Source organism: Aethalodelphis obliquidens, unplaced genomic scaffold, assembly GCF_003676395.1.
Source record: "Aethalodelphis obliquidens isolate GAN/ISIS:26980383/991018 unplaced genomic scaffold, ASM367639v1 scaffold1, whole genome shotgun sequence".
Taxonomy (NCBI): Eukaryota; Metazoa; Chordata; class Mammalia; order Artiodactyla; family Delphinidae; genus Aethalodelphis; species Aethalodelphis obliquidens.
In genome coordinates this window covers 97,966,964-97,983,031 of record NW_020837945.1, presented here as the reverse complement: position 1 = coordinate 97,983,031, position 16,068 = coordinate 97,966,964, and the positions used below count along the sequence as shown (strand labels likewise).

At 37.4% G+C, this 16,068-nt stretch overlaps 1 long non-coding RNA gene across 1 annotated transcript in view; it reads right to left on the bottom strand.

Annotated features, from left to right (window-relative positions):
- Positions 1-397: 397 nt before the first annotated feature.
- The window catches only part of LOC113623348 (uncharacterized), a 135,687-nt gene continuing 120,016 nt past the window's right edge, over positions 398-16,068 (bottom strand). Inside the window, exon 3 of the long non-coding RNA XR_003433901.1 lies at positions 398-1,259. This is a non-coding gene — a long non-coding RNA (uncharacterized LOC113623348). The remainder of the gene's footprint in view (positions 1,260-16,068) is intronic.

The following is a 16,068-nucleotide window of genomic DNA, read 5'->3' as shown; positions in this document are numbered from 1 at the left end:
GAAAAGTCTCTATGGCCTCCTCTATCTTTCCCGCTCCTTCTACATTTCCTTTTTCAGGGTGAGTGGTTGGCTAATACAGGGAAGTAATGTAAGCAGCTCTTTGCAGGAAACGACCCTCAGCAGGAAGCCCCTTTTCTTGTCACTTTAACAAAACTATATTGTAACTAACTTTTAAACCAAGCACCTCCATGCTCTACTCATCTCTGGCCCTAGCATCTTCCCTGGCCCGGGAAGATGCCACGGAGCAATTAAGCCCGTACGCCACAACTATTGAGCCTGCGCTCTAGAGCCCGCGAGCCACAACTACTGTAGCCCGCGCGCCTAGAGCCCGTGCTCGGCAACAAGAGAAGCCATCGCAATGAGAAGCCTGCGCACCGCAACGAAGAGTAGCCCCTGCTCTCCGCAAGTAGAGAAAGCCCGCACACAGCAACGAAGACCCAACACGGCCAAAAATAAAAACAAATAAATAAATTTATATATATAAAAAAATACCTTCCCTAACTGGTCAGTTCTTTCCGTAGATCAAAGAAGTAGAAATGAAGAATAAGTAATTAACAGATAACAAGATGTCTTCCCTAGCTTCCCCTTCAGTAATCTTCCAAACAAACTGTGTGACCAAGTTCTATGAACAAGATGACATCTAGAGGAAGATCACGAGTGACAAGCCTGCACACAGTGGGGAATGGCGATGACTCTGACCCTCATCTCAATGATTAACTGAGATTGCTTCCTTCCTTTCCTTTAAAACTTTCATGGCCGAGCAGAATCTTCAGAGGCGGTTTTTGGGGAACACTTGAGTCCACCGTCTCCGCAGATTGCCGGCATTCTGATTAAAAGCACCTTTCCTTTCTACCGTTTGTCAGTATGTAACTGATTCTGTACGCAGCAAGCAGCAGGACCCAATTCAATCACAGCAGTAACATAAGTAAGGAAGGATCGGATAGGGTTCTTTGGTTGTTCATGCTTCTTAGATCACCACTGCCTCCTGTCTGTTTTAAAAGCAAATTCTGGTTTGAACAGAAAGCACCGCCTCTCAAGGCTGTCAGCACCAACACCACCACTTGCTCTGTTGTCGGTGTAATATACTTACATGTACTTGATTGGCGCCTCATTGAACACCCAATGCATCATGGGTCCCCTAGAACTCTGTGCTCATGGGGCATCAGGAATATGAATGGGGTGTCAAGGAATGGCTGATACACATAATGTGTGTATCGTCTCTCCTCGCTGGCATGCTCCATTGTCCCATCAGACTTCACCTACAAAACACAAGTTCAAAGATAAAATAAGTAAGAATTGGTGGCAGCTTAGCAACCAAGTCTGGGGCCCTTCTGAGTGCAAAGCACTGTGTGCTGCACTGGTAACATGCCCATGAAACCTGATCTGCTTCCTGGGTTTCTTCCTATATCACTGGCTGCACCTTCTCAAACTTTCTCATTGGCTCTAGATATTATGACTTGGGTCAGTGCTAAGCCTTATTTTATTTATTTCTTCTTTAGCTGATGTCATCCAGCCCCTAGGCTTCAAATGTCATCTATGTGTGAATTACTCCCAAATTTGTTCTTCCAGCCCTGACCTGTCTTCTGAGCTCCAGTTGTACACATCAAACTGCCTGCCTGGCTTTTCCACTTTGATGTCTAAGGGGCATCTTATATCATCTCAATTTCCCACAAACTTCTGCCTACACTTACTATCTTAGCTCACTATTTACTAGTCACTTCATCACTTAAACACAGGAGTCTTCTTTGACTATTCTCCTTCAATTCCCTTAAATCTAAATCCAATACAAATCCTATCAGCTTTACCTTTATAATATACCTCCAATTTAACCAGTTCTCTCTACCTAGGTGGAGAGAAATCTAAGACACTATTATTTATTTCCTGAACTGTTGTAATGGCCTCTTAACCAAACTCTTTGCTTCCATTTGTTTCTCTATGGTTCCTTCTCCAAATGGTAGTTGGAGTGATCTTTCTAAGAGAATCATTTCACAAACTTTCCCTGCTTAAATCTCTTGAGTGGCTTCCCAGCCAATTTTAAATAAAATCCAAACTCCTCAAAGGATCCTCAGATCATGCCTCCCCTCCAGACCTTTCATCCTACCACACTCTACCTGGTGCCCTGCGTTCCAACTTCCCTTTTTCCTTGCTGAAAACACCCCAAGCTCAGTCTCATCTTAGAGTCTCTATATTTGCTGTTCCCTCTGGCTGGAATACCTCTCCCCTCTCCTAATCTTCAAATTGCTCACTTTTTCAGCGTTTTCAGTGCTCTGTTCAAATACTGTCTTCTCAGAGTGGACTTTCCTGGCTATTCTACCTAAAATAGCATCCTTGCCCTGCTCCCCGACCTTATATACTCTATACTATTACCCTGTCATCCTTGCCCCACTCTCCAGCATTGTATACTCTATACCATTACCCTGTCTTTTACTTTTCAGAGCACCTGTCTGTAACTGTACTCCTTACCCATTTGTTTACTTGTCTGTCTCACGCACCAGAATATAAACTCCAAGAGCACAGGCGCTTTGTTCACTAACTGCTGTATTTCTAAGGCTTCGAACAGTGCCTGGCATGCAGAAGGTGCTGAATATTTGTGGAATGAATAAAGGAATGCTTTATCTTTGAATCCCTGGAGGCTAGTATAGCACAATGTTTTCCTCAGTATAACCACTCAATAAATATTGTGGAAGGAAGGAGGTTGGAAGGAAGAATCTCCATTTCTCAGTTTATTCGTTCTATATAAAATGATAATTAGCTTACTTACTTCTATGTGATTGGCATCTAAAATATTATTTCAAAGTTAGATGAATTCTGCCAACATACTTAAATTTAAAAAACTTTAAATATATCTTATTATACTACTAATATGGCTAAAAACTGCTCTTTATTGGAGGGTGAATGGGATTAGGGTTTAAACTGTAAGAATTTTTTTTCATGGTCCAGGATAGGAATTGTTAGTCTTTTTGTTTTTTTACTTTCAGCTCTGATTTACTCTACTAAAACGTATATACCCAAAACATTTGATTTTCTATTTAGTTGTAATAATCTCATGGGCAAAAGTCAAAATGAGATTTGAATTATGCTTTGTTGACGGGTGACTGATTGCCTAATGAATACCTAAAAGACATTTCATTGCTTTTGTTGATAAATATGACATTGTATTTTCATCTGTTATGCATGAAAACTGATGAAATATCATTTCTATAACTTTTGGAAAACAAGCACTTAGAAGACCTCTTTAAGTGCAACAAAAGCAATATTACATCTCAGTAAGAATAGCCCTGTTCTAATAGACATTCAGTAAATACATAGTGAGTGAATTTGTATGGCTTTTTCATTTGAACTCAGAATACACATGTTTAATGAAATAGCTGTCTTTTATGAATAAATTCAGAATCTGGAATGTAGATATAGATAGGTAGCTACTATATCTACCTATCTTAAAGTAGATAGGTAGATATAGCTAAATGAGTGTAGCTATAATAAAATAAAAATTGGTTTCACTTGTTTGCTTATCTTTTAGCAATCTCTTTCTGAACCACCACTCCACATTGAACTATATACCTGAAGGGACAGTCAGCTGCTTTTGGGTTAAGTTCAATAAGCATTTGTTAAATAGCTCACATCTGCAACAAGAACTGTGCAAATACTTGGGAATAGAATCATGAATAAGATACATTTTCTGTTTTTTGAGGTTCACAGCCTAGTGGGAAAACTAACAGATACCTTCTTATTTCAAAAAAGTGTGAAATACAGGGCTACAATAAAGATATTGCCAAAGTAATAAGAAAGCAATGTGGACTAAATTATCTTGAAGGACAAACAGGACAGAGTTAGGCTGAGTTAAGGTATGTGGAGAGTGTCAGAGAAGGGGGAGTCAGAATGAGACACAACACATGTGCTCTGGAAATATTCAAAATGTTCACAACAGGCAACCACTCTGAGGGTCTTAGGTATCACCCTGTAAGCAATGGGAAACCACTGAAGGGTTTGAGGCAAGGGAATGATGTAGGATAGAGTTACCATATAGAGCTGAGCTTCTCAACACTTCAAAGTTTATACAAATTACTTGGGGATCTTCTTAACTGTGAATTCTGATTCAGTATGGCTGGTGGGACCTGTGTTTCCTATAAGCTCGCAGGTGATGTGCTGGCTGCTCACCAGTCTGTGGGCCACACTGTGAGTAGCAACATTTTAGGGAACTTGCCTTTAGGAGTACCCAATAGGGACAAACATGATAGTTTAGGTAAGAGATGATGAGAGTTTAGGCTAAAGCAGTAGCAGTCACTAAAGATATTTTGGGGGCAAATTGAAAGAATATTTTTTAACACATTTAATGAAAAAATTTGAAACATTCAATAATATTTAAAGTCTTTTACAGTCAGTACACATATAACCACCACCTAATTCTACAATTAAAATTTTATTATGCTTGCTTTATCACATACCTATTCATCTATCCATCTCTCAATCCTTTCATCTATCATTTTTATGTATTTCAATGTAAATTGCAGATACCAGTACACCTCCCCCCTGCAATAAAAAAAAAATTAAGATTGATTGAAAATAGGGGTAAAGGAGTGTGGGTTGTTTCCTAAGTTTATGCTTGATGAGGAAGAATGTAGAAATAAATTTATGGGGTGGACTGGGAGATGCTGTGTTGAGTTCAACCCAGTATCACTGAACTAGAGATGACAATTTAATATATATGTTATGCATATATACGTGTAACGTCTACAGCTCTAGTTATGGACTGGGAATCATTAGCTGGTAGTTAAAATGAGAGGAGTAGATGAGAACGCTCATAGAATGTAGACATAGAAGAGAAGAGGATCAAGGATGGCATTTTGAGAAAAATGACACTTAAGACATGTACACGGGTAAATGATAAAATAAAGGAGACTACGATGGGATTAGGGAGACAAAAGAAATCAGCAGAGGGGAGAGGGACAGTAAACATGTCCTTGTAAATCTCCTCACTGCTTGGGAATATTGTGGTTTTAAAAATGCTGACATTACACTTTATATTTATGATATCATCTATATCACATTGTATTTATACACTTATATTTAAAATGCTGACATTATACTTTTAGTAGTCAATCTCAACTTCACACTGCTTTATGTACATACCAGTGGAAGTAAGGAGCCATTCAAAGCAGATTATATTAAGTCACTTTCTCAATTCTCACTTACTGAAATGTCAATAAATGTTCCTTGTTTTGCTTGGAAAAGGGAAGGCAACTAACTGGACCCCTGATTCTCGTTTCTCAGGTGAGAGGTCCTTTTCGTGAAGGGTCACTGACTCACAGACATGTTTACAACATAGTGAAAAGTGACTTCCAAGTAATTTTAGGCTCTTAGAGCATTGGAGGTGATGAGAAAAAAAGAGGTATAGTTTTACTTTAGATTTAAGGAGGAATCTAAAATTTCATTTGATAAATTATTTTAAAAATATATTTTAGTTCCAGGTTATGGCTATTTAATGGAGAAAGAAAGAGTTTAAAAGGATGAAAAATATGAGAAAGAATTATGGATGACAGGAAGGAAAAAATGGGATAAACCAAGCAAAAGAAACAGAAGAAAAAATAGAGACAGGAAAAGTAAAAGATCTTCCCAGGAGGAATAAATCTGTGTTTCATTGGAGAACCATGTATTGTCCAAGGAGGCATAACCCAACTTTTCTTATCAAGGATCAGAGAGTCAATATTTTGGCTTTGCTCTGTTATAACTATTAAATTCTGCCATTGTAGCACCGAAGCAGCCATAGACAGTAAATTTTTAAAAAGCATGTGTGTGTGTGTCTATGTTTCGATAAAGCCTTACTTACAAAACTCAGGCAGCCATCTGGATTGGGTGGCTGGCATAGTTTTTACTGACCTCTGCATTAGAGCAAAGGCCAAAAAATGGGGTCAGCAAACTTCTTCTATAAGGGCCACAGAGGCCTCTAGCTTATTCTTCCTTTTTACCAATGTTTGTTTGCTTTTACAACCCTTTAAAAATGTACAAAGCATTCTTTTTTTTTTTTTTGCTGTACACAGGCCTTTCACTGTTGTGGCCTCTGCCGTTGCGGAGCACAGGCTCCGGACGCGCAGGCTCAGCGGCCATGGCTCACGGGCCCAGCCGCTCCGCGGCATGTGGGATCCTCCCGGACCGGGGCACGAACCCATGTCCCCTGCATCGGCAGGCGGACTCTCAACCACTGCGCCACGAGGGAGGCCCACAAAGCATTCTTAACTATAGGACCTACAAAAGGTAACTGTGGGCCAGATTTGACCAGTGGGCGGGTGGTTGCCTGGCACTTGTCTAGAGCACATCTTTCTGTCTTATCTGATTCCAGTTTGACGGGAGGTATTTTACAACTCCGTGCTTTGTAAATAACTGGTACAATGCAGAATAATTTTTGTCTATAGACACGACATGCAAATTCTGTTCCATAGAGGTCCAACTGACTTCTATCACTCACTGTGGAAGAAGCTAGTTTTGTGTCTATTTGCACATTCATTTTAATATTCCAGATTTATAAATATAACTGTTTAGAGTTCTCTTTAAACTGATGTACCATCTTACCAGTTTATCATTAATGAGTTAAAAAAATTTTTAACACACGTTCATTTTTAAATCTGTATGAGAATCATGATTTTACTTTTTTGTAAATTACCCTTTGAACACTGGCATAACCCTTATTTCCCACAACACCTCCCAGGCTTTCACTAGACACCTCAGTGGTAGAGTGAATTTTTCCTGCTACCTTGAATCTGACCTTTTATAACTCCATCCATTCCCTGACACCTTCCTCCCTAGTACCTGGTCACTCTTCCACACACCCCTCCTCAAACCAAATTGTTTGTTTGAAAAACCATCTCCTTCTAAACTTTGACGTAATATGGTCTTTTCTTTTGTATATAGGCATAATCTCACTCATAAATTTCAACTTTGGAAAGGCAAAGATTGTTGAAACAATTTTCAAAAATCTTGGCAATGAAATAAAATTGAATTTAAGGCCCACTTTGACTTGGGAAGTGAATAGTCCCACTCCTGGGTCTATGTAATGACTTAAATGTCCATATACTTATGAACAATTATTCAGAAATGAAAAGGAACAACTGCCACTATATGCAACAATATCAGTAAACCTCAAATGCATTATAATAAGAGAAGGAATCCGGATTCAGAAGTCACACACAGGGCTTCCCTGGTGGCGCAGTGGTTGAGAGTCCACCTGCAGGGGACACGGGTTCGTGCCCCGGTCTGGGAAGATCCCACATGCCGCGGAGCGGCTGAGCCCGTGAGCCATGGCCGCTGAGCCTGCGCGTCCGGAGCCTGTGCTCCGCAACGGGAGAGGCCACAACAGTGAGAGGCCCATGTACCGCAAAAAAAAAAAAAAAAAAAAAAGTCACATACAGTATGGTTACATTTTCATTACATTCTGGAAAATAAGAAACTATAGGGACAGAAAACAGATCAGTAGTTGCCAGCAAATGGAGGTGTGGGGAAGAGATTGACTAGAATGATACAGAAAGGAAACTTGAGTTATCATAGAACTGTTTTCCTCTTGATTGTGGTAGTGGTTACATGACTGTATGTGTTTTTTTAAATTTATACAACAGAACAGCCAAAAAAATGAAGTTATTTTATATAAATTATACCTCAATAAACCTGACTAAAAAATCTACCTATCTATCTACCTACCTATCTATCTATCATCTATCTATCCACCTACCTACGTATCTTCTTCTTCTTCATCATCATATATTTACTTTCCTGAAAAATCTGAAGATTTAATTTTTTAAGTTGGAAAACAATCTCTAAATATACAACTTACCACAAAAGTACTACTTAAACTGATTTAAAAATTTAAATTATAGAAATACTTCACTCTTCCTAGTTTACAGAGAGTTTTTATCATGAATGGCATGGGATTTTGTCAAATGCTTTTTCTGAATCTATTAATTTGACCATGTGGTTTTTCTTTTTCACCCTGTTGATGTGATGGATAACATTAATTGATTTTTCAATGCTGAACTAACTTTGCCTATCTGGGATAAATTTCACTTGGTTGAGGTATATAATTCTTTTTATATTTTTCATTGTTGGAGTCAATTTGCTAACATTTTGAGACATTTTGCATCTTCGTTCATGAGAAATATTGGTCTCTAGTTTTTTTGTTTGTTTGTTTTTTCTCATAATGTCTTTGTCTGGCTTTGGCATTAGGGTTAATGCTGGCTTCATAGAATGGATTAGGAAGTATTCCCTGTGCTTCTATCTCCTGAAAGAGATTGCACAGAATTAGTATAATTTTTTCTTTAATGTTTGGTAGAATTCACCAGTGAACTACCCAGGCCTGGTGCTTTCTGTTTTGAAAGGTTATTAATTATTGATTAAATTTCTTTAATAGATTTAGGTCTATTCAGATAGTCTATTTCTTCTTCTGTGACTTTTGGCATATTGTGTCTTTCAAGGAATTGGCCCATTTTATCTAGGTTATCAAATTTGTGGGCAGAGAGTTGTTCATATCCTTGTATTATCCTTTTAACATCCATGGGATCTGAAGTGATGTCCCTTCTTTAACTTCAGATGTTAGTAATTTGCCTCCTTTCTTTTTTTTCTTAGCCTCAATAAAGGTTTATTGATTTTATTAATCTTTTCAAAGAACCAGCTTTTGGTTTTCTTTCTTTTTTTTAATTAATTTTTATTGGAGTATAGTTGCTTTACAATGTTGTGTTAGTTTCTGCTGTACAGCAAAGTGAATCAATTTTACATATACATATATCCCCTCTTTTTTAGATTTTTCCTATTTAGGTCACCACAGAGCACTGAGTAGAGTTCCCTGTGCTCTACAGTAGGTTCTCATTAGTTATCTATTTTATATATAGTAGTGTAAATATGTCAATCTCAATCTCCCAATTCATCCCATTTCCTCCCGCTCCCCCATATACAGCTTTTGGTTTTAATCACACTAAATTACCAAAGATGCCCAAATCATAATGCTCTCTCACCTCCAGCCCCTTGCCCATGTTGTTCCTTCTCTGGAAACACTCCCATCCTTTTCTTTGCCTACCTGACTCCTGCTCCACTCCCAGTGTCAGCCTAGATGCCAGAAAGTCATCTTTAACACTCTGCCATCCCAGTGCATTGTGCTCCTCCTAAGTGATTCCTAACTGTTCTATGGTTACTATTATTGTAGCACTTTTCATGCAAATTAATAATTTCCTATTATTTCTTTCACCTTTACAAGTTTCTTTTTTTAAGGGAGTCTGACTTGTTTACTATGGTACTTCTGTCACCTAACATGATGCCTAGCACACAGTAGAAGCTAAATGTCTTTTATTATAAACCATGAGAGAATTTTTAATTAATCTGAAAAATAATTTGTTTAAATGACAGCTCTTTATAAAAATTGATTTATCCTATGATTTAAGGAGCAATGACCATTCAGCATTTTGGCCTTATTTACCATATTTATGCTGTCAAATTTTGCCATTGGAAAATATAGTGAACAACGAATCCTATTTGTTGAAGAAAATAAGAATAAATGTTTTAAATATAATTGAATTTTTCTTTGGTATTTATCATAATAATTCGTTTAAATCATTTCTCTCAGAGCTGCCAGGCTAAGTAGTGGTTTCAGTTAACTGAAATGATTTTAAATTCAACGAAATTACTTGATGCCTTTAGACTTATTTCTACCAGACTAGACATCTCACATTAAAACATAAAGCAAAGCATTCAGCACAATAAAGCCAGAAATAGAATCTTATTGTTAGAGATTGTCACTAAGCACTTAGTAATTTTACTTGTAATGACAGGTTAATTGGATTCAAAAAGAAAAGTAACAAAAAATATTATGAGTTTTTAGGAATAAGTTGATTTTTAAAAGTTGATATGATATATGCCAACATCAGTATATTAGCCAAAATTTGGAGATAAAAGCTAGAGTACAATAAAAGTATAGCATATACAGTGGTTTCATTAAATGTTGAACATCTATTAATCTCCTTTCCCCCAAAGAAGCAACTCATTATGACTGGGAAACATCAGTAATTTTAACAGGCATTGGCTAAACAAAGTAGAACTCTTGGTACATATTATATCATATTTTTTTGCAAATGTAAATTTTAAAAAATGAGTTTCATTGGCATTTGGCTAGTTGCCATTTCTACTGTAGAGAGTATAGTCTCTAGAATTTACCAGTTAGCATGTGTTAGGCTATAAAAGACGATACATGCATGAGAAAAATTTTAATATTCCAAGAGTCAGCAGTGCAATAACATCAGATTTGAGGCAACCTCACATACTATTTAGTTTATTCTCTTGCACCTTTTATCAGAACCATCCTGTACTCGTATTTTAGGTCTCTCAGAGTTGAGCTGTTAACTCATCCCATTATTTATCTGAAAGCAAAAAAGCCTTTCTTCATATTTCACATAAACCCCTTGTGTATACATGATGTTATTGTACTATAACACATGAGTTATATTAGCATGACATGCCCTATAGCCCTCTGTGAGTTTCAGGATGATAACTCCGCTAAATAAATAAAATGTTCCTACTCCATTATGTACACTCCAGCAGCCTGTTTCCTTCTTAGAATCAACTCCAGAGCACTGACTGCCAAAGACCCAAAAATTAGTCTACAAGTTAGTATCAGCAAAGCCAAGAGCAAACACGGAAAATAAAGAAAACATAATAGGGCTTTTTTTTTAAACAGAGACATTTTGTTAATTTAATGGAGTATTTTAAGATAATTTTTTCCTATTTGGATTATTTAATAGATTTTTCATGTTAGAAATGATGATGATGACTACCCTGGTGGTGCAGTGGTTAAGAATCCACCTGCCAATGCAGGGGACACGGGTTCAAGCCCCAGGCCAGGAAGATCCCACATGCCACAGAGCAACTAAGCCCGTGTGCCACAACTACTGAGCCCATGAGCCACAACTCTGAACCTGCGTGCCACAACTACTGAAGCCCACATGCCTAGAGCCCGTACTTCGCAACAAGAGAAGCCACTGCAATAAGAAGCCCGTGCACCTCAAGGAAGAGTAGCCCCCACTCGCTGCAACTAGAGAAAGCCCGTGCGCAGCAAAAAAGACCCGATGCAGCCATAAATAAATAAATAAATGAATAAATTTATACTAAAAAAAAGAGAAATAGAGTTACAGATGTAAAAAATAAACTTATTAAAAAAAGAAATGATGCAAGTACATAGTATTTTTGTTGTTTCTAGTTACATTTGGAAAAAAAATTGTTAATTCAATGCCAATTAATTAATTAAAAATTTTTGCATATTTATAAAAGACTCAGAATTGAAACTACCATTTTACAATATGACTCTGTAGTATTAGCTACTTTTAAGTAAATTAAATTTTTGATTAAAAATTTATATTGTATATAAACATACATATGCAAATATATATATGCTTGTATAACTATGAAAGAAGTTTCCTCATGAAGCAAGGATATTTAAAAAGATCTAAAATGACAGAAACCTGACCTATCTCATGCTTTCTCTTAATCATTATTGCCTAATAACAATTTCTCTCAGTTTAAGTTTAGAACTCTCTTAGTCTGCTTTTTAATGGGTGCTGCTGAAGTCCTTGTTCTGCCTATTTCTCTTTGGAGGTAAGATCTTGTTCTCAGCTAATTAGAAAAGTACTCCCTCGAAGAACTCCCAATTCCCTGGTTTCACCTCACCAGTGAGTACCTATTATGTGCCAGACCCTGGCCAGGTCCTCAAAATTTTGTTACACTAAGCACATAACTGTTCACACCACAGTAAAAAGAAAGGGCAAAACCTTAATTTGTCTCCAATTTAACCTTACAGGAAGGAAATGAAGGCTTTTTCCATGATTATTTTCTCCCCAAAGAATAGAATGTGAGACAGGATCCATACATCTGTGTTAGAAATGCCGTGGAATTTTTCTCAGTTTTTCTCTTGTTTTCCGATCAGTTATTCTTCACATTCCTATAGGAAAATATGCACTTCCTACACAGTTTTTGTGTAGATATATTTTCTCTTCTTTTTGTTTTGTATCATTTTTGGAGGACATATTAGGGATCTGGTAACTAGCCTGCTGCCACTGTCTTAAGCTACACACAAATTTTATCTTTTGGTTTGATTTCACAATACTGAGAAAATACTGCATCAGACAGAGGAGTACTTGTAAACAGTAGCCTTTTTTAAATAGCTCACATTCCAAATTTGGGATACTTCTTTTAACTGGTCCTGAAGCTTAAAAGAAAAGTAGAAGGATTTTTTAAAAGTTAGTTGTCTAACATCATGTACCAACTGTTTAACTATCCTTAACTGATATTAGTCAACTTGGAAGTTATCAAAGGACTTTACTCAGTTTGAATCTTGATTGTTTTGAGGACATTTCAAAAGTACTTTTAATTTTGAGATATTACTTTTTAAAAAGCATCAGATACATCAGTGCCTTGTAGTTCCTTGTAAGGATGCTGATCCTTTCTTTGTAAGACAGCTAACCATTGAAGCGTTTGATCAGAAGAATGACTGCATACTAACAGAATCACATTGGGTGCTGTGTTTGAGGAGAGAATGTGGGTAGTATGGTCTGAAGCAGGAGACCAGTGAAGTGTCTGTTGTAATAATACTGTTAAGAAATATGGGATCTCACACCAGTGTTCATAACAGCACTATTTACAATAGCCAAGACATGAAAGTAACCTAAGTGCCAATGAATGGATAAAGAATATGTGGTGTGTGTGTATATATATATATATATACACACAAACACACACACACACACACACACAATGGAATATTACTCAGCCATAAAAAATGGAACATTGCCATTTGCAGCAACCTTCTCAATGGATGGACCTAGAGATTATCATACTAAGTGAAGTAAGAAAAAGACAAATATTACATGGTATCATTTATACATGAAAACTAAAAACATGATACAAATGAAGTTATTTACAAAACAGAAACAGACTCACAGACTTCAGAAACAAACTTATGGTTATCAAGGAGGAAAGTGGGGGAGGGATAAGTTAGGAGTATGCGATTATCAGATACACAACGCTATATATAAAATAGATAAACAACAAGGATTCACTGTATACCACAGGGAATATTACAAGATATATTCAATATCTTGTAATAACCTATAATGGAAAAGAATCTGAATATATATATGTGTAAATATAACTGAATCACTTTGCTGTACACCTGAAACTAACACAATATTATAAATCAACTATAGTTCAATAAATAAATAAATAAATAAGAAATTTGGGGTCTCACAGTAGCCATGGAGGGCGTGAGAGGTGGTCAGATTCTAACTATATTTTGAAGGTAGAGCTTACAGGATTTCATCCGGGATTGGGTGTGGTATTTGAAAGAAAGAGAGTAGTTAAGGATGATTCCATGATTTGGGGTTTGAATAGATGGAGGGTATGAAAGGGGCTGATCTGGATAGGAGATTTAGAAGTTTATTTTGGGAATATTAAGATTGAGATGACTATAAAACATCCAGAGGAATTTCAAGTAGGCAAGTAAATATATAGGTCTGGGGGCTTCCCTGGTGGCGCAGTAGTTGGGAGCCCGCCTGCCGATGCAGGGGGCGCGGGTTCGTGCCCCTGGTCCGGGAGGACCCCGCATGCCGTGGAGCGGCTGGGCCCGTGGGCCGTGGCCGCTGAGCCTGCGTGTCTGGAGCCTGTGCTCCGCGGCGGGAGGGGCCACAGCAGTGAGAGGCCCGCGTACCGGAAAAAAAAAAAAAAAAAAAAAAAATATATATATATATATATATATATAGGTCTGGGATTCAAGAGACAGAGAAGGGTCTCGGATGGAGTTATAAATATTGGAATCATTAGCATATAAATTGTTCTTAAAGCTATGAGGCTGGATAAGTCACTAGTAGAGTGAGTTAAGAGAGAAAGAAATCTAAAGACTGAGCTATGGGCACACCCGTATTAAGAGATTGGTAGGATGAGTAGGAAATAGCAAAAGAGATTACAAAGTAGAAAGAAAACCAATGGAGTGTGGGGTCCCAGAAGCCAAATGAAGAGAGTGCTTCAGGGAAGACAGAGTAACTCGACATTTCAAATGCAGTGGATAGATCAAAGAAATGAAAACTAGTGAATTTAGTGGCTTGAAGGTCATTAGTGGCCTTGCTAAATGTAGTTTCAGTGGAGTAGTGGAGTGAAAACAATACCTGAGTGAGTTCAAGACAAATGGAAAGAGAATTGGATGCAGCAAGCACAGACAATACTTGCAAAGCTTTTCCCCCATGTTGTAATGGATGTAAAGCAACGGGATAAAGCTGGATGGAGAAGTGGACCAAAGGGCATTTTTGTTTTGTTTCTGCTTTAAATGGGAAAAATTACAGCATGTTTATATCTTTGTGGGAATGAGGCAGCAGAGCAGAGAAACTGATGATGCAGAAGAATTTCTGGATCAATTGTCTTGAGTAGAGATGAAGTGATAAGATCTAGTCCACAAATGAAGATAGAAGCATTGATGTCATACCTGTTAATGAGAAGAAAGCAGAGTAAATGGGCAGGTAGATGAGAGTAGGTGGATAAATGGATGATGGGACCCTCTGGAAATTCTTTTCTGATTGCTAAGTGAAAGTAAGGATGGGAGCAGAGATCTTGGAAGTTAGGAGAGAGAGAAGAAGGTGAGGATCAACTGGGAGACTGGGGGAGACACTGGATCTGAGGATTCTGGAAAAGTCAGAATCGAAACACTGGAGTATGAATAGGTTTTGCCCAAGGCAGTGGAGGTATGGGATAGTTGTTTGGAGCTAGAAAGCTAAAAAGATAAACTAAGACCAGTTTTTGATTTATTTATCTTACCTAATTCATTTTGGGATAACATTAGTCTACAATTTTTGGACTTGGGGAAATTCTGAGGTTGCTTAGAAAAGACAAGGATAAAAAAATGTCTGACATTTGGCATCTCTACCCCTATCATGGGAAAAACATCCAGAAAATTTGAGATGTAATGTTTTAGATATTTGATAGTTTTTTTAAAAAATTATACTAACTTGAATAGAAACAAGTAAATTTGTAGATCATTATCAAATATGTTAAATTATATTTTTTAGCATAGAAAGATTTTAGGCTAAGTTTCAGCCTAAAGCATTTTGTATGTAAAATTAAAGTTCTAACAGTAACATAATGTGGAGGAGAATGTGTTTTCACTCTTATGAAGCACATCTCTAAGGTTACTGAATAGTGTTAGTCTATGGATGGATTACCACTGCATGGAAAAAGGAATGAAAAGGAAACATAATGTTTTTTCCGACATGCCAAATATCTTGTTTTCAAATGAAGTTTTGAATAAAATGGTTTCCTAAATGTCTTGTTCTCTAAAGCAGTAAAGACTATGAAAGTGTTTACTGTGCTTTTGGCAAACAACAAATTCTCAGTACCCAAAAGCAGAGCTAACATTTTTCTATTTGGGGGAAAGGAGGCATGCAAGTAACAGGTTTAGAGAACTATCAGCTCCTGAAGTTAAAAATTCACAGCGCTATCTATACACATAGCAGGCACTCTGAGCAGACTTCTTGGACCAGTAAACAAGTATACAATATAATATAATATTCTCGCCCTTTTCTGTGACAGGTTGTAAAAATTTGCTTTGAAACGAAAATCTGCTATTTCTTTCCTTGTGCCGAACAAGGCAGAACTCCGTACCTTCAATTCAAAGGTGTTTTATTTGAGCAAGGTTCAAGCTGGAATTAGATAGCTTCCCTTTTGCCTCTTCTGCTTGTTCTGAAACTACAGGAGAGAAGCACGAAACCAAATACTGAGGGATACATTGCACTAGTACCACTTCAACTAAACTCAAGCCAGATGCAAACAATTCAAGAAACAATGGAGCTGAAGACAGCATACTTTTCAGGGATGCTAGGGCCATTTGTTCCCTCTGCTATAATTTATGTTCCTATAGCCAAGGTTCAGTTCTACCACAGTTTAGGCAACTCACTGGAAACAATGATCACCGTTAGCTGCTCCAGGAGCACAGGAATTCCTTAGATGAACACTGAGAGATTGGTAACAATACCTCCTAAAGGGCCAGGTTGCTAGGTAACA